Source organism: Sus scrofa, chromosome X, assembly GCF_000003025.6.
Source record: "Sus scrofa isolate TJ Tabasco breed Duroc chromosome X, Sscrofa11.1, whole genome shotgun sequence".
NCBI classification, from domain to species: domain Eukaryota; kingdom Metazoa; phylum Chordata; class Mammalia; order Artiodactyla; family Suidae; genus Sus; species Sus scrofa.
The window spans coordinates 77,638,452-77,657,735 of NC_010461.5; the positions used below are offsets into that span (position 1 = coordinate 77,638,452).

The 19,284-nt window shown below is 37.8% G+C and overlaps 1 pseudogene; it reads left to right on the plus strand.

Moving 5' to 3' along the window:
• LOC100511612 lies at nucleotides 10,275–11,996 on the plus strand (annotated as a pseudogene).

Sequence of the window (19,284 nt, forward strand, 5' to 3'; positions counted from 1 at the left end):
CTCAGGCCCCTACCCCCCAAAGCAGCAAATCCTGATTTTATATCCCTAGCTTCTGTGGCACTTGTTCTTTGATTTATTTATAGGGTTTGTTTTATATAAGCAATCCACATTTGTAAAATATCTTTGATAACTGTCTTGGAGCCTAAAATTCATTCATTCATTTATTCACTTCTTAACAGATATATCTCCATTCCCTTCAATTCTCCAAAATACAAATTTTGATTTAATGTAGAATAAGCATAAATTACAAGTCAGAACTATTTCTACTATTCTTCTCCATAAGGAAAGATAACATTAAGAATGTGATGACAAGGGGGAAGTGGATCAAGATGGCAGAGGAGTAAGAGGTTGCGCTCACCTTTTCCCAGAAACACATCAAAAAAAAAATCTACATGTAAAAAGACTCACACAGAACATCAACTGAATGCTGGCAGAAGAACTTAAGCCTCCAAAAAGGGCAAGAAACTCTTGACAGAACTGGGTAGAACAGACAAAAAAAAAGAGAGAGAGAGAAAAGGAATCAGGATGGGACTAGCATCCCCAAGAGGGAGCTGTGAAGGAGAAAAGGAATTCACATCCTGAGAAGCCACCTAACTGGCGGAAAGATCAACCAAGCAAGAGGGACATCAAAGACATTGAGAAAAGTGAGCAGCTAGACTGAGAATGGCAAAGCAGAGTGAGAGCTGCACAGATCATCTGAACCACAGCCTAAGATGCTCAGGCAGGGGCTGTGCACTGAGACTTAGGCTCCGGAGGTCAGACCTGGGAAGATAACTGGGGCTGGCTGTGTGGGGACAGCCTAAGGGGCTAAGGAGCAGTATGCCATGGGTGGGGGAGTGGTACACTATGGGCTGGGTAGTGGAATGCCACAGCAGAGGGAGCCTGGGAGAAGGTCCAGGCCTGCACGAGAGGCAAGGCACCGTTGTTGGGAAGGGTGAGAAGAGGAGGGAGGGGAAGACCTCCATAGGAATTTCCCTGTGCCTAAGCATGCACGGGCGAACCCATGGGCTCTCAGAGGGCAGGGCAGCTCTGGTGCAGGCTACAGGCAGCGAGAAGCCTCTTGCTCATTTAGAGGAGACTGGGCACTTCTTGTGCAGGCTATGGGTGGCCAGGCACCTCTTGTGTGGTCTAAGGACATCAGGGGGCTAAGTATGACATGGTGCCTCTTGCAAGATCTACAGGTGGCAGGGACAGACCATGGTGGTTGTATCAGAGGCCAGGGGGAAGCATGGCTTGCCTGTGAGTGGGCTGCACCTGCGACCCCAGTCACCTCAGGGGTTGGCAAAAAAGAAAAAAAGAGGGCACCGCAACCAAGCACCATATGCTGTTGCTCTCACTCCATTGGGAACACACCTGCCCTGCAGCTGCCACTGTCAAAAGCTCTGGGGAGTGCCCAGACACTTGGGCACTGTCCTTTCCCAAGACCCTACAACCAGGAGCAGCTGGTGCAGCACCTCCTGCATGGGCTAAGTGGGACAGGGTGCTTCTTGTGTGGTCTGTAGGTGGCAGGGGCAAACCATCACAGTTATCTCTGATTCCAGAGGTGGGCATGGCCCACTGCTACTAGAGATACCTGAACAAAAATCACTTGCAGCCCCAACCACCTCAGAGGGCATCACAGAGAAGGACATTGCTATGGAACACCATCTGTTGTTGCTCTTGCTCCCCTGAGGGCACACATGCATTGCTGCTGCCACTGCCAAATGCTCTGGGCAGTACCCAGATGCTTGGTCACTGTCCATTCCCAGGAAGCTGAAACTAGGAGCAGCTTGTGCAGCACCTCCTGTGGGGGCTAATCAGGATGAGGTGCTTCTTGTATGGTCTTCAGGATGCAGGGTTAAACCACCACAGTTATCTCTGGCTCCAGAGGTGGGAGTGGCTCACCACAACTAGGGGTCTGTGAACAGACACCACTTGCAGCCCCATTCACCTCAAGGGAAACATAGAGGAGGGCTTTGCAGCTAAACACCACCTGTTGGTGCTCTCGCAACCCTGGGAACATAGCTGCCCTGCTGCAGCCACTGCCAAATGCTCCAGGCAGTATCCACATGCCTGATCTCTGTCACTTCCCAGGATCCTGCAACTAGAAGCAGACTGTGCAGCACCTCCCATGTGGGATAAGTGAGACAGGTTGCTTCATGCAAGGTTGACAGGTGCAGGTGGCAAACCACTGCAAGTATCACTGACTCCAGACGTGGTCATGGCCTGCTACCAGTAGCAGTCCCTGAATAGGTATAACCTGCAGTTACAATCACCTCAGAGGAGGGCACTGCAGCACTAGCTGTTGTTGCTCACACTCCCATGGGAACTCACACACCCTGCTACTGCTACTGTCAAGTGCTCTGGTTATATTGTAGATCTGCCTAGAGCTCATTACCACTTCCCAGGGTCCTGCAACTAGGAGTAGCCTGTGCCACCTTCTGGCAGGTCCTTGATGCTATCGAGAGCCCAATGAACAGGCACTGACTGCTGGCCCTACCCATTGCCTCCTTCTCCCTGAAAACACACTGAGCATCCTGGGAATAATAGCCTGCTCACACCGAAGAAAGAGATAGCAAAGGTTCAAACTTTCACACCAAAAATAAAGAGTAACCCCCCAGAAATTACAAAGGGGTGCTCTTGCAGAGAAGTAGCCTTACAAAACTATAGTTTGGCTTCCCCAATCTCACAGAAAAAGGAAAAACACAAGCAAGATGAAGAAGCTCAGAAACCATTCCCAGTTAAAGGAACAGAAGAATTCACCTAAAGCAGTCAAGAAAGAAACAGACCTCTGCAGTCTGACAGACATTAAATTCAAAAGGGAGACAGTGAAAATAGTGAAGGAAATAAGGCTGAATATCAAGGAATTAAGAGAGGATATGAATAGTAGCACAAATTCCTTTAGAAAGGAACTAGAAAATACAAGGAGGAGCCAAGAAAAACTAGAAAATTCATTTGCAGAGATACAAACTGAGCTAAAGGCAATAAAGAGCAGAATGAATAATGCAGAGGAACAAATTAGTGACGTGGAAGATAGAATAATGGAAATCACCCAATCAGGACAACAGACAGAAAACCAGATGGAAAAACATAAAAGCAACATAAGAGATCTATGGGATATAAAGCAGGCCAATCTACACATAATAGGCATTCCAGAAGGAAAAGAAAAAGAAAAGGGAATTGAAAATATATTTGAAGAAATTATCACTGGAAACTTTCCAAATCTAAAGGATACTGATATCAAAATACAGGAAGCACAGAGGGCCCCAAACAAGTTGAACCCAAACAGGCCCACACCAAGACATATTATAAAAAAATGGCAAAAGTTAAAGATAAAGAGAGGATTCTAAAGGCAGCAAGAGAAAAGAAAAGCGTTAATTATAAGTGAAACCTCATAAGGCTATCAGCTGATTTCTCTACAGAAACACTACAGGCCAGAAGTGAGTGGCAAGATATATTTAAAGCCCTAAAAGAAAAAAAATTTACAACCTAGAATACTCTATCCAGCAAGAATATGATTTAAAATAGAAGAGGAAATAAAGAATTTCTCTAGCAAATAAAAGCTAAAAGAATGCATCAATACTAAACTCATTCTGAAAGAAATACTGAGAGGGCCTCTCCAAATTAAAAAAAAATTAAAAAGTAAGAAGAATTAGGATGGAGGAAACCACAATTGGAAAGCAGTGACTTAAATAAGCCAGCATACAGGTCTAAACATGATGATGTTAAAATTAAAAAAAAAAAAAAGATATCAAAATCATACAATGTGGGGAAGGAAAGTAAGAAAATATAGATTCTTTTTTTTTATTTTAATGATGTGTTTGATCCTATATGACTATCAGGCTAAAGGAAACAGATATAGGAAGGGTTTAACATGCTTAAAAAAGAGGGCAACCACAAATCAAAACTGAACATTTCATTCACAAAAACTGAAAAAAAAGTACTGAAGCATAAAATAAATGGAAATCATCCAACCAAAAAAGAAAGGAGGAAAAGAGAAACATAGAATCAACTGGAAAACAAGGTTTAAAATGGCAATAAATACATATCAATCAATAATCACCTTAATGTGAATGGATTGAATGCTCCAATCAAAAGACACAGAGTGGCTGATTGGATAAAAAAGCAAAAACCTTCAATCTGCTGCCTTCAAGAAACTCACATTAGAGCAAAGGACACATATAGATTGAAAGTGAAGGAATGGGAAAAGAGATTTCATGCCAATGGACAAGACAGGAAAGCAGGAGTTGCAATACTCATATCAGACAAAATAGACTTTAAAGTGAAGGCCATAAAGACAAAGAAGGACACTATTTAATAACAAAAGGATCTATTCAATAAGAGGATATTATAATAGTCAATATATATGCCCCTAATATAGAAGCACCCAGATACCTACAAAAAAATACTAACAGACATGAAAGGAGAAATTGATGGGAATACAATCATAGTAGGAGACTTTAACACCCCACTCACAACAATGGACAGATCCTCTAGATAGAAAATCTATATGGCAACAGAGATCCTAAGGGACACAATAGAAATGTTAGACTTAATATCTTCAGGACACTACATCCAAAAAAATCAGAATATACATTCTTCTAAAGTGCACATGGAACACTCTCAAGGATTGATCACATACTGGCATAAAAGCTAACCTGAGAAAATTTAAGACTATATAAATTATTTCAAGTAACTTCTCTTACCACAATGGCATGACACTAGAAATCAACCACAGGAAAAGAAATGAGAAAAAACTAATGACACAGAGACTAAAAAACATGCTACTAAAAAACCCATGGGTCAATGAGGAAATCAAGAAAGAAATTAAAAAATACTGCGAGACAATTGATAATGAAGACACAACCACTCAAAATCTATGGGATGCCACAAAAGCAGTGCTCAGAGGGAAGTTCATAGCAATACAGGCCTTCCTCAAAAAGGAAGAAAGATCTCAAACTGACAATTTAACTCACTACATAAATGAAATAGAAAAATAAGAACAAACAAAACCAAAAAGAGCAGAAGGAAGGAGATCATAAAGATCAAAGAGGAAATCAATAAAATAGAGATTAAAACAATAGAAGAAATCAATAAAACCAAGAGCTGGTTCTATGAAAAGGTAAACAAAATGGACAAACCTCTTGCTAGACTCACCAAGAAGAGGAGACAAAAAACCCAAATAAACAAAATAAGAAATGAAAACGGAGAAGTCACAACAGAATATACAGAAATACAAAAAACTATGAGAGAATACTATCAACAATTGTATGCTAACAAATTTGACAACCTGGAAGAAATGGACCACTTTCTAGAGACTTACAGCCTGCCAAAACTGAATCAAGAAGAAACAGACCAACTGAACAGACCGATCACTAGAAATGAAATTGAAGGTGTCATAAAAACACTCCCTACAAATAAAAGCCCAGGACCAGATGGCTCTACAGGCAAATTCTACCAAACATACAGAGAGGAACTTATACCCATCCTCCTTAAACTTTTTCAAAAAGTTGAAGAAGAAGGAACACTCCCAAAGACATTCTATGATGCCACCATTACCATAATTCCAAAACCAGACAAAGATACCACCAAAAAAGAAAACTATAGATCAATATCTTTGATGAATACAGACACAAAAATTCTCAGCAAAATTTTAGCCAAACAAATCCAAAAACATATAAAAAAGATTATACAGAATGACACTGGGATTCATCCCAGTTTCACAAGGATGGTTCAACATATGCAAATCAATCAATGCCATACACCACATTAATAAAAGGCAAAAACCACATGATCATCTCAATAGATGCAGAAAAAGCATTTGACAACGTCCAACATCCATTCATGATCAAAACTCTTATCAAAGTGTGTACAGAGGGAACATTCCTGAACATAACAAAAGCCATTTATGACAAACCTACAGCAAATATAATACTCAATGCAGAAAAGCTGAAAGCCTTCCCACTAAAATCTGGAACAAGACAAGGATGCCCACTCTCGCCACTGTTTTTCAACATAGTACTGGAAGTCCTAGCTACAGCAGTCAGACAAACAAAAAAAATAAAAGACATCCAAATTGGAACAGAAGAGGTCGAACTGTCACTGTATGCAGATGACATGATACTATATATACAAAACCCTAAGGACTCAAACCAAAAACTACTTGAACTGATCCACAAATTCAGCAAAGTAGCAGGATATAAGATTAACATTCAGAAATCAGTTGCGTTTCTATATACTAGCAATGAAATACTAGAAAAGAAATATTAAAATACAATGCCCTTTAAAACTGCACTCCAAAAAAATGAAATACCTGGAACACACCTGACTGAGGAAGTAAAAGACTTATAAACCAAAAACTATAAAACATTAATCATGGAAATTAAAGAAGATGTAAAGAAATGGAAAGATATTCTATGCTTCTGGCTTGAAAAAAATAATATTGTATAAATGGCCATACTACCCAAAGTGATCTACAGATTCAATGCAATCCCTATCAAATTACCCATGACATTTTTCTCAGAACTAGAACAAACAGTCCAAAAATTCATATGGAACCACAAAAGACCCAGAATGCCAAAACAATTCTGAGGAACAAAAGCCAATCAGGAGACAAAACTCTCCCAGACTTCAGGCAATGTTACAAAGCCACGGTCATCAAGACTGTGTGGTACTGGAACCAAAACAGACAGACCAACCAATGGAACAGAATAGAGAACCCAGAAATAAACCCAGACACCTATGGTCAATTAATCTTTGACAAAGGAGGCAAGAACATAAAATGGGAAAAAGAAAGTCTTTTCAGCAAGTATTGCTGGGAAACCTGGACAGTTGCATGCAAATCAATGAAACTAGAACACACCCTCACATCATCCACAAAAATAAACTCAAAATGGCTGAAAGACTTAAATATAAGCCAAGACACTATCAAACTCCTGGAAGAGAATATAGGCAAAACATTCTCTGACATCAACCTTACAAATGTTTTCTCAGGTCAGTCTCCCAAAGCAATAGAAACTAGAGCAAAAATAAACCAATGGGATTTAATCAAACTGACAAGCTTTTGCACAGCAAAGGCAACCAAAAAGAAAACAAAAAGACAACTGACAGAATGGGAGACAATAGTTTCAAATGATACAACCGACAGGGCTTACTCTCTAGAATATACAAGCAACTGATACAACTCAACAGCAAAAAAGCCAACAACCCAATGGAAAAATGGGCAAAAGACCTGAATAGACTGTTCTCCAAGGAAGATATACAGATTGAAGCACTTGAAACAACACTCAGCATCCCTGATTATTAGAGAAATGCAAATCAAAACAACCATGAAATACCACCTCACACCAGTCAGAAGGGCCATTATTAATTAGTCCCCAAATAACAAATGCTGGATGGGGTATGGAGAAACAGGAACCCTCCTGCACTGTTGGTGGGAATGTAAGCTGGTACAACCACTATGGAGAATAGTATGGAGGTACCTTAGAAAGTATACATAGAACTACCATATGACCCAGCAATCCCACTCAGGCATATATCCAGACAAAACTTTCCTTAAAAAAGACACATGCACACACATGTTCATTGCAGCACTATTCACACTAGCCAAGACATCGAATCAACCCAAATGTCCACTGATAGATGACTGGATTAGGAAGATGTGGCGTATGTATATGCAATTGAATACTAGTCAGCCTCAAAAAAGAACGAAATAATGCCATTTTCGGCAACATGGATGGAACTAGAGACTCTCATCCTGAGAGAAGTCAGTCAGAAAGAGAAAGACAAATACCATATAATATCACATATCACTTATATCTGGAATCTAATATACAGCACAGAAAAGAAAATCATAGACTTGGAGAATAGACTTGTAGTTGCCAAGGGGGAGGGGTGTGAGTGGGATAGATTGGGAGCTTGGGATTAATAGGTGCAAACTATTGCCTTTGGAATGGATAAGCAATGAGATCCTGCAGTGTAGCACTGGGATCTATGTCTGGTTGCTTATGATGGAGCATGATAATGTGAGAAAAAAGAATGTATACTTGTATGTGTAACTGGGTCACCATGCTGTACAGGAGAAAATTGACAGAACACTGTAAACTATCTATATTGAAAAAAATCATTATATATATATATATAAAGAATATGATGACAATATTTCAATACCTAACCTATATTAAGTTGTGTGGTGCCATCGCCATGGAAGTCTAAAGCTAAACAGTACAGATTTTAATTTCTTTAGATATTACCATGGAAAGGAATCTTTTAAAAATGTTTTAGACAGCTAAAAATCACAGAGCATGTGTGTGGGAGTGGAGTACCTCAATGAGCAAAAATATTTTCATTAGGGGATCAAGAAGAAACACAATTTTTTTTTTAATTTTGTTGCCTCAAAAGTAATTCCAGTAATAATGTGTTGTCTTTCATGTACCAAGATGACACTATTGACCCAAGATCAGTAGGTTAAATGCTTTGAATTTTGGATCCAGGAGTGAGCATTGTCTTGTAACTGATTCATTGTCATGCTCAGACCCAGCAGCCCCTTGTGACCAGGAACATGCATTTGCAAAGCCAAGAACTGGGGTCAGGGGGGCAGCCTGTAGCCATGTAAGTGAATAAAGCTAACTAGCCCACCCAGGGGTCTAAACTATGATATCGGCCAAGGCCTAATTAGAAAAAGAGTCACAGGTAAGTAACTAGCCATCGAGGCGCCTCATTAGTTTAGAAACACAGAGGATACAATGCCCCTAAGATTCTCATTCTAGTGAAAGCAGGAGCTAAAGAGAGCTCTGGCTTCTTTGTGGTTATCTGGATTTGTTTGCAAATGACCCAGAAATAAGAAAATTTCAATACTGCAGCCTCTTCTCTAAGAAGAGAGGTCAGATCTCTGAAACTGTGGCAGATCAGCATTCAGGAAGTAATCTGCAATAGGTTCATCCTCTCAGAGGTCAGGTAGCTGAAGCATTTAAAAAAATGTGGTCCTCAGAACCCCACTGCTTAGTTTATTTCAACAAGCATTTGGTGAGTTCCTTTTTTTAAAAAAAAATGTGTATTATACATATTATCCTTTGTGTTGAAACCTCAAGTATGGCACTGTGCCTGTCACCTATCCATGAGAAGCTCATTGACAGATTACACACACACACACACACACACACGCACCTTGACAAAGATGTAGAAAAAGGGTATAATAGGTTCACAGACGGAAGGCTTTTTGAGGAAGAATGTTCAGAATGAACAGAGGCACAGCAGTGTGGAATAGCACTTAAGATGTGAGAGCAGATGGGCCTTCAAATAGTTTATAACTAAAGTGTGAGCTAGGGACTTTTTTCCTAGAATTTTTAGTTTTACCTTTGTTGTGAAATAATTCATTTTCCCTATGGTTTATTTCATTGAGGGTATTTTAAAAATACAGTTCCCTTTCTCTTCTGTCCCAATGATGGTGAGTACACAAGTTTAAAGAGAGAAATAAGCATGTATTATTATTATTAACAATAGGAATTTTTTTAAAAAATAGTAATTGCAGAAATTCATTAAGTGCAAGTATTTAGAGATAGAATATGTAGGGAGGTACTGTGGAGGAATTTAAAAATCCTTCCCTCAAAAAAGCTAGTATTTGAAAGAAGACAAACAGAAATTACTCGATTGCATGGGATAGGAAGTGGTCAAGGAAGAACTTAGTCAATTAAGCATTCAAAAATTTGAGTTTTTGTCTTCAGATGCAAGGAGAGGTTAAACTATTATTAAATAACATCTCAATAACCTGGACAGTTGTGACAAAACCTTTTTACACTGACTGACTGATCATGCCAGAAATCAGAAACACAAATGACTGACAGAAAAATCCCTTATAATTCTTATTTTAACTATAATGCACATATGTAATAATATAACAACATCAATACTTTCAAATATTTTTCCTATAGAAAAAGATAAACCAAATGTGTTAATCTGTACAGTAGAACATATTCAGCCATAAAAAAATAATGAAATACTGAAATACACCACAATATGGATGATCTTTGAAAATATTGGCCACAGATTGTATGATTTCTGAGGGTTCAGGGTAAAATGATAAGAGACTAATTGGGGTACAGAATTTCTTTTGGGGGGAATTAAATTTTAATTTTATAAAATTGTCATTAAAAATTTTAATTTAATTTGAAATTAAATTGTGGTAATGATCGCACAACTCTGTAAATACATTAAACATGTCAGGAGGATGAATTGGGTCATATGTAAGTTACATATCAACAAAGGTTTTTTTTGAATTTGATTTTAGATTACTTCGACGTCACCTGCAGGTACTGTGCTCCTCCTGTACTCACTTTCCAGTTTACCTTCCTCACCTCCTTTCCCACCCCAGCCCCCAAATACTTCCACAGACACCAGAAGGATGGAAAGGACAGTGATGAACAAGTGGCAACAGAGACATGCAGGCTCCATCTTGAAAGAACTATCGAGTTTTAACAAAACTTGAATGCGCCACCAAGGTGTAGCTGTGGCTCCTGATAAACTTTCCCTTTGCAGGGGGTAGGGGGAGGAGAGGCTATTATTTTGTCCTTAAAGGCATAAACATCAGGTCCAGAAGCCAGACAATTTCTCCAGAGCAAGCCGGTGTACAATAAGCACTCCTCCTTAACCGCCCATTTCAAAATTCAAACCACTCACTCCCACGGTCTCACCGTCTCACGTCACCGCGTCCCTGTTTCGTCACCTCCCCCACCAATTCCCATATTCCCCCTCTCTGCCAGTTGAAACTGAGCCACGCTTTTCGGCAACGATACAGCCCCGCCGCCGCCAGCCTCCCTTCGATGGACGCCATTAACTTTGCCATGAACAGAGTGGATGAACCACAACAATTCCCTCAGGGGTTCCTAATCAAAGCCAGCAAGAATCAGTACGATGCCAGTAAAATGTTCATCGGGGGAATATCCCGCAATATCAGTAAGCAAGCTCTTCTCGAATATTTGACCCAATTTGGGGAGATCCTAGATTTTATTATAAAAACCTATCCAGACACCGGACTCTCTAGGGGGTTTGGATTTGTGCTTTTCAAAGATAGTGCCTCCGTTGAAAAGGTGCTCCAAGTCGAAGAGCACAAAGTGGATGGCAAAATGATCGACCTTAAACGGGCTAAAGCCATGGAAGTGAAATTCCCTCCAAGAAAAGTTTTTGTTGGAGGATTGAACCCCCGTATGTCTGAGGAAAAAATCAGAGAGTATTTTGGGGCCTTTGGCATGATTGAGAATATTGAGCTTCCAGTGTGTCCAAGAATGAACGAAAGACGAGCCTTCTGTTTTATCACATACACGGATGAAAAACCAGTGAGGAAGCTGTTAGAAACCAGGTACCATCTAATTGGCTCTGGGCGGTGCGAAATTAAAATTGCACTCCCAAAAGCATATGTGAAGTCGCAACACAGGGGAGGAAGAGAGTTTCCTTTTGCCAGAGTTGGCAACCGCTGGGGAGGAATAGGCTCCCAGGCAAACCCAAATCCTTACATGGCAAACCCAAATCCTTACATGGCAAACCTGAATCCTTATGTGGCAAACCTGAATCCTTATGTGGCAAACCCGAATCCTTTTGGAGCTAATCCAAATCTTTGCAGAGCAAATCCAAGTGCTTTTGGAGCAAACCGCAATCTTTGCAGAGCAAACCCAGATCTTTGCGGAGCAAACCCAAGTACTTTTGGAGTAAACCCAAATGCTTTTGGAGCAAATCCAAATGTTTGTGGGGCAGTTGGAGGTGATGGAAGCCCTTCTCCTGTGTTTGTTCCTGTTCCCTTCTCAGCCTGTAATGAAGGGTTTAATTTTTCTAATCAAGTGTATGGCAATTTCCATAATGCCTACTACAATGATCGGCCAGTGTTTAATACCTATGGTGGAGAGTATTTTCTTAGCTATAACTATGGGACTAATGCTTTTGGAACTGCATTTACTAATTACAATGTTCAAATGAATGAAGCATCTCCCTTTAACGGTGGTTATCAGGGACTTTATCAGCCTTTCTGAAGATGAAGAAAGAAGCCACTGCCACAAAACCATTCTCTCTGAGAATGAAAACTTACCATTACTGAAGTAGGAAATGACTGAAGGACTGTTTACTAAGACTTTGTTACTAACTTTCTCAGCGTTTCCAGCTGTTTCTTAAGAACCAGGTTTTGTTTTTGTTTTTGTTTTTAATAAACTTTTGACATTAGAGTGAAAAGATAACAAGGATTTGAGACTTTTATTTTACGACAGTTAATGTTTTCTCAAAAATAAATGTTTACTGGGTTTATATGTAACTCTATAGTGGCTCCTGTTTCATGTTGGTGGGGGTTTTTTTGTGAAGGAAGTGGGGGAAGTTTGGGGTCTATTTTGGGGGCTGTGTCTAGGGTGGTGGGTTTGGGTTAGAGCCATCATCCACATTCATACCTTAAAATTTTCCTTTAGATTTGCTATTCAACCAAGTCCTTCTTGCATTCATTCAACAACATTAAGCATTATGCTAACCCAGAAAGTGTATTCAATGCAGGATATTTGCAGAGAATCAGCCCCAGTCTCAAAAGAGGCAGAAATAAACCAAGAAACACCATACAGTGAGATAAGTGCTAGATGAGGCTCTGTGAAGAATGATGTGGTATTATAGACATAGGGCAACTAAAGCAGATCTGGAGAGGGGGGTGGTCAAAGATGGGGTAGAGTGGGTAGTCTTTTGCCAATGGACGGTACTAAGAAAGAGAATGCCAAGCAGATATGCAAAGGAATCGAAACAGGAATTTAGCACTCACTTTTGGAAGAGAGCAAATAGACTTTTCACAAGCAGAAACAAGTGTCTATTAGAAACAACTGCAAGCCACATATGTAATTTAAAATAACCACATTTTTTAAAATCAAAAAAGATGAAATTCATTTTAATAATGAATGGTATTTAATATAACCAAAATGTCATTTTTAAGATATAATCAAGATAACTATTAATGAGACCTTTTACATCACTGCTTTGGTCCTAAATCATTGAAATCTAGCATGTATTTTACTTTTACAGCATGTCTAAATTCAGACTAGCTGCATTTCAAGTGCTCAATACATGTGGCAAGTGGCTATCATATAGGACAGTACAGACCTAAGTCATAAAGGGTCTATATTACATGCTGAGGGGTTGAATTCTATCTCTAGAAATTAAAGAAATTAAAGGATTTAAAACAGGGAGTGACATGAAACAGCATACATCTACTACATGCCTAACACTGAGCTCCATGCTAGGATTTGAAAATCAATGAGACTCAATCTCTGCCTTCAGGTAATTCATTGTCAAGAAGGAAAGACAGGAAACCAAGATTCTGGTGGAACAAATTTAAAATGTGAAGAGGAAGTCTATTTTACTTCGAATCATATGTATTTACTTTCCTTATCATAATGCAGATATCCTAAAGCCAAATATATTGTCTTCTTTTTCGTATTCTCCTTAGCATCTAGCAAGATAGCTAGCTAGATAGTAAACTACAGCTCTTGCACAGAGTAGGAAGTTAAAAACAAATGATTAAATGATGACACATTAACAAAACTGAATAAGAGGAAGAAATAGGAGAAGGCAACATAAAGAAAACATGAGGTAATTATTTTCATTTTTAGTAAGAAATGTTTGTTATTTAAATATCTGAACAAGTTGTGTTGCTTTGATGGTGGGAGAACTTTATATGTAATATGTAAATACCTTGGTTAAAAGTATGGAGATTAAATGGAATAATAGATGTGAAACTGCTTTGAAAAGTGAAATAACTGTACAGAAATCAGTGTTACACATATACACACACACTCGTGTGCACATACACACACACACACACGCACCCCCTAAAATAGGCATGCAATGGAGATTTTTATGTTCACTGACCTTTGGTATTAAAGTATATTATATCAAACCTCAGTTTGAAAATATCAGGAGATCAATTGAGTTAATTTAAATATTGTTCCATATAATGTTTACTTTTTAGAAAACTACATAAAAGCAGGTATGCTGTGTGGACACAAAGTAAAAGAATACCCAGGTAAACTAATAAGAAAATTCACAAAACTAAATGGTATTATGCAATAGTCGAAATCATGTGTGTCCATAAGTATTCAGGATTAATACATGTAACAGATTCCTCCATCAGAAAGTTTTAGGAGGTATTAGCTTTAATTTACCAGAGTTTACTGGATAAAGCTAGGTGATTTTTGATTAAGAGCTTTTTTCTCTCTACCCCTTGAACATTAACTTGTCTATTGCGCTGGACAAAAAAATATAGCTATCTCCAAGTTAGCTGTCTGAACTAAGGAATTAAACAAAATAGTTTTTCAGCCAAATCAGAATCAGTAAGGCAAATGTTTCGATATTTCGGTTTCACTCTGTATTTATATTTCAGTTTTAAAAACTAAATTTATTTTTTTCCAGTTGCAGTTGGTTCATTTGTTGATTTAGGTTTAAAAAATTCAGTAGGAAAAATAAAAGTAGGGATTGGTTCAGATTTCAGCATATTATATAAGTTCAGGAGACTGGCTTAAATTCATTATTTTTCTTGGAGGGGGCTCATGATTAGCTAAAAGATATTATTTTAGTTGTTAGAAATTAGGTTATGCAATTATGTCAGGGTTATGTCAAATCATTATTTCTTTTCTTTTTCTTTTTCTTTTTGCTTTTTAGACCTGCACCCTCGGCATATGGAAATTCAGGCTAGGGGTTGAATCAGAGCTGCAGCTGCCGGCCACGGCCACAGCAGATCCAAGCTGCTGGCCTATACCACAGCCGTAGCAACTCAGGATCTGATACAAGCTGCACCTTGGACCTACACCACAGCTCACAGCAATGCCACATCACCAACCCATGGAGGGAGGCCAGGGATTGAACCCGTGTGCTCATGGATACTAGTCAGATTTGTTTCCCCTGGCCACAACAGGAACTCCCCAAATCAACTATTTCTGATCACAGCAGTCCAGTTTACCCTCAGACAGCTATGTCTGTGTTTATGTATATGTATGTGTTTAGATGCTATATATTAAAAAAAAAAGTAAGTTGTGAAAGTCTCAGCTCCAAAAGATTTTATTACTATTCTTAGGATAATGGCTGAGTCCTATTTTCATTAGGTCTGTATTAACTATAGAAATGCTTAAGTAGTAAAAATTATAAGCCATAATGGCTGACCAAAACTGAAACAGCCAAGTTTAAATTCCTGCCATTAGAAATGGATATTCTAGTAAGACTAGTTATTAGTCAACTTATTCTTCTCAGAATTTGTATGCTATTGGTGTCTACATATTCGTATTCGAAGAAACTAGGTTCTTCAGAAGAAGAACAAAAACCATTAAAAAGTTAGAAAATAAGACATATAGGGAAAAAAAAATTAAGGGGACTGGGTTATTACAGATAAAAAGTGCCTGGGGGATAATTAAATACAATCCTTTAATATTTTGAATAGCTCCTAAAGAAAAGAGCAAGGCTAGTTTCTAAGGCAAGTTGAGCTGGAGTTTATAGTTTTGTTTTGTAGGAAAAAGATTTAAAATTATGTCATGACAGTGTAATTAATTCCAAATTATCTATGGACCTAATGGAATCCCCATTTCTGAATATACTTAGAAATAAAACTTCACCAAATCTGATTGTCTTTGGTCTAAATCCATGGTTCTCAAACCTGGCTTATAAAAATTCCTTAGAAGGCACTAGAAGAATATCCCTGCACTAAAAAAGACTTGTGAAAAACTTTATTCAGTAGGTCTGGTTTGGAAACAGCAATTCTATTTTGTAAAGCTCCTCCCGTGGATTCTAATGATGAACCAGATATGAGAATCATGGAAACAAGAAAACAGAAGTCCAAGCTCAAGATACCAGCAGATTTGGTGTCTGGCACTGGCTTCCCAGTTCATAGTTGGCTATCTTTTCACTGTCCTCACACAGCAGAAGGGTTAAGGGATCTCTCTATTAAGCCCAATCCTGAGGGCTTTGCCCTCACGACATAATCACCTCCCAAAGGCCCCTGCCTTCAAATTCCATCAACACTGGGGATTTGGTTTCAACAAATGAATTTGGCAGAGTGTAGGGTGGGTGGGCAGGGTACGCATTCAGTCTATGGCAGAAACCTGTTAACCTTCAGAGTCTTATTTCTGTAATAAGTGTCATAAGAAGAGCTCATTCAACTCAAGGACTTTATGATTACAGGGTTAATATTCACACATGAATCAGTCAGTTTTAACTTTGTATATACCCCAAGGATCCTCAACTATATAAGATAGCATCAGTTAAATTTTTTATAGTAGTCCTTGAAGCATATTTTGATTGAATTTAAGTTATATGAAAGAAGATCAAACATCTCTTTTTGGAGAAGCAGAGGAGACTCCCCACTGTGTAAACTAGCAGGGTTCCTGCTATTTACCACACCATGATACATTAGTATTGTAAGGGATGCAATATTTTTTTAAAAGGTGGATCTTGGATATGGAATTGAATTCAGAAAATAGTAAAACTTCTAATTTATAGAGTAAATTACATTTTCTATAAATTGTCTCTTTTTTTCCTTTTCCCCAATCCATTAGATTTCACTTGCTAATTCCACAATCTATATTCTTACAAATACATGTAAATCTTCCCAATTGTCAGCTGTGAAACTAGTCCTAAAGTGCAAGCAGGATTCTATAATTTATGTTAATGATTACTTAGAATACTTTTTAGTGATACATAGCTTTCAAGCATCTCTTCTATAGCCAAGAGTCCAAGTTGTGAATATGTTTGCCACCTCTACATATATGTCCTGTCCAGAAGCCCATCTTCATACTGTGGTAGGAAGCTCTGATGTGATGATCCTTGATATGAATGTAGCTGGTTGCCTGATCTGATGAAAAGCCCCTTAATATCCATTTATTCAGTATAATATGTTTTACAATCACTATTGACATTGAAAGACAGTAACTTAATACTGTCTTAATTATAGGTATTAATTAATTCCCTTCCACTTACACTTTTCTATAATCTGCAACATTCCTTCTCACATGCAGAAATGTGTAAAAGGGGGACTTCTGTAAATAATAGCTGTCAATTTTTCCAGCTATAATCCTTGCCATTAAGCTATGTAATTCATTGGTCTGTAAAAGAACTATGATATAAAATATATTAAAGGATCTATATAAATGCAAATGCAACAAAAAATACAATTGATTTTTATGGATTTTGAGTCTTAAATATAAGTAAAATCTCCGTAGACTACTAGACACAGTCTGATAAAATATCAAAATGGTTCCCTAAGGGAAATCAGAATGATATACCAGAATATCATTTTTAATAGCCCCCACTGTTCTTTGATACTCCCTGATTTGCTTGGGGGAAGGGTTGTCAGAGATGTGTTAAAAAGGCATCTATGAAATAAAACCAGAAGAAATTGCTTAAAGGGAAAAGACACATGGTAGCTGTCTCTCTAAAATTTTTTGGCTGAAATTCACTTTCGCAATTACATATATACAATAACATGAAAACACAGGACTTCTGAATCATTAAAACCTTAAGAAGGGTTTCATTTGAAAAAAAATAATAATAACCACCACCTAGTATTTATACATTCCTGTAAGGTCAACGAGTTTGGAGAAAACTAATCAGCTAATAGCCATCACCACTCCCTACATAGATGATTTATTTCTTCATATGGAGAGAAAGAAAGATTTGAGTAATTTCCCAGCCCTCTGAGCCAATCAGGGACAATACCAAAATCTGTTTGCAACTCCTTATATCAAGCAGTAGAGCAGGCTTATTAGTTCTTCCTGCTCTCACAATATAAAAAACAATTTAAAAATAAACTCCAAAACCAAAACACAACAGTAACGATAAAAAATAACAGTAACTACCATATTCGCAAGATTGCCTTTTTGCCAGACCTGAACTAGATGTTTACATGTGTTATCTTATTAAATTAAACCTTTACAATGACTGTTTGAAGAAGTAGATAATTGTTTATCTCATATAAATAAGAAAGACATGGTTAAGTTATTCGTGTATAAAACTACAGCTAGTCAGTGGCAGACTCAGACGGCAAATGCAATTCTTTCTAATTCTCCAGGGTCTCTATGTTTTTTACTGGATAACACTGCCTCTCTCAGCATAACGTCATGTGCAAACTAAGTCAGACTAACACTTTCAAGGTCTTCTAAAAAAAAATTACTCAAGTAAAGATAAGAATAAAGTTCAGAAACATATATATTAAACATAAAGTTATTGGGACAGGAGGTAAAATGGCAGTGGTAACATGAGAAAAAAATAAATTGGAGAACAAAAGACTACTTTGAAATATACATAAAGGATACATTTTCAAATCATGGAACTGCCATGACACTCAGTTTTTCTATGAAAAGGAATTAAGTTCCAGAGTAAAAAGATGATATGATATCTTTGATGTTTGGTCCTGAATGCTCAACTGACCAAAAACATACTATAGAAAAATGTGTTGTGTTGGTACAAAGAACAAAAGGGAGGAAGGGACACAACACCAAAATTAGGTTTAAAGAGACTAATCCTTTTGTCTGGCATTAGGAAGCTTCATCTTTAAGTTATGTCGAATATTATTTTCAAATATTCCCAAAATATAAATAGAAAATGGAGAGCAAGTTTGTGAAAAGTTGGAGGGCGAGAGCAAATTGAATTCCTTGTTTCTTGATATTTGTACTTAGAAAAACATCCCTAATTCTGATGTTAGCCTCTTTATTGAATTATCTTTACCTTTTGGCAATATCTTACAATAATGACATTAAAAACTATCCAGAATAATGTCATCACCAACTATACCAGTTTACATGTTACCTCTCATTGGTATACCCCCACCTATTTATAAAGAGGTGATTCTTAAGCCACATTTATCTGTGTTAACATCAAGATGGACCCACAGCTAGGAATTTTGTTTTTTTCCAGTGATTTCCTTTAAAACATGTTAGTAGATGCAAACTATTACATTTAGAATAGATATCCAATCTCTTGTGTTGGAACATGATGGAATATAATATGACAAAAAGAACGTATATATATGTATGACTGGGTTACTTTGCTGTACAGTAGACATTGATAAAAACTGTAAATCAACTATAATAAAAACTTTAAACTAACAAAAAACAGTACCTCTACGTATTGTGACATGTGCATATATGCATGTATAAAAAGCTTAATTCCAAACTCAAAGTTTGCAGGAGAAATTGGATTATATGGAGTTTCTTCAGTGTAATATAGAACACCAAAAAAAAAAAAAATGTATGGAGAAGCTAATTTTAGAAGCTAGAGATTATTTCTGGATTCTCTATTCTGTTCCATTGG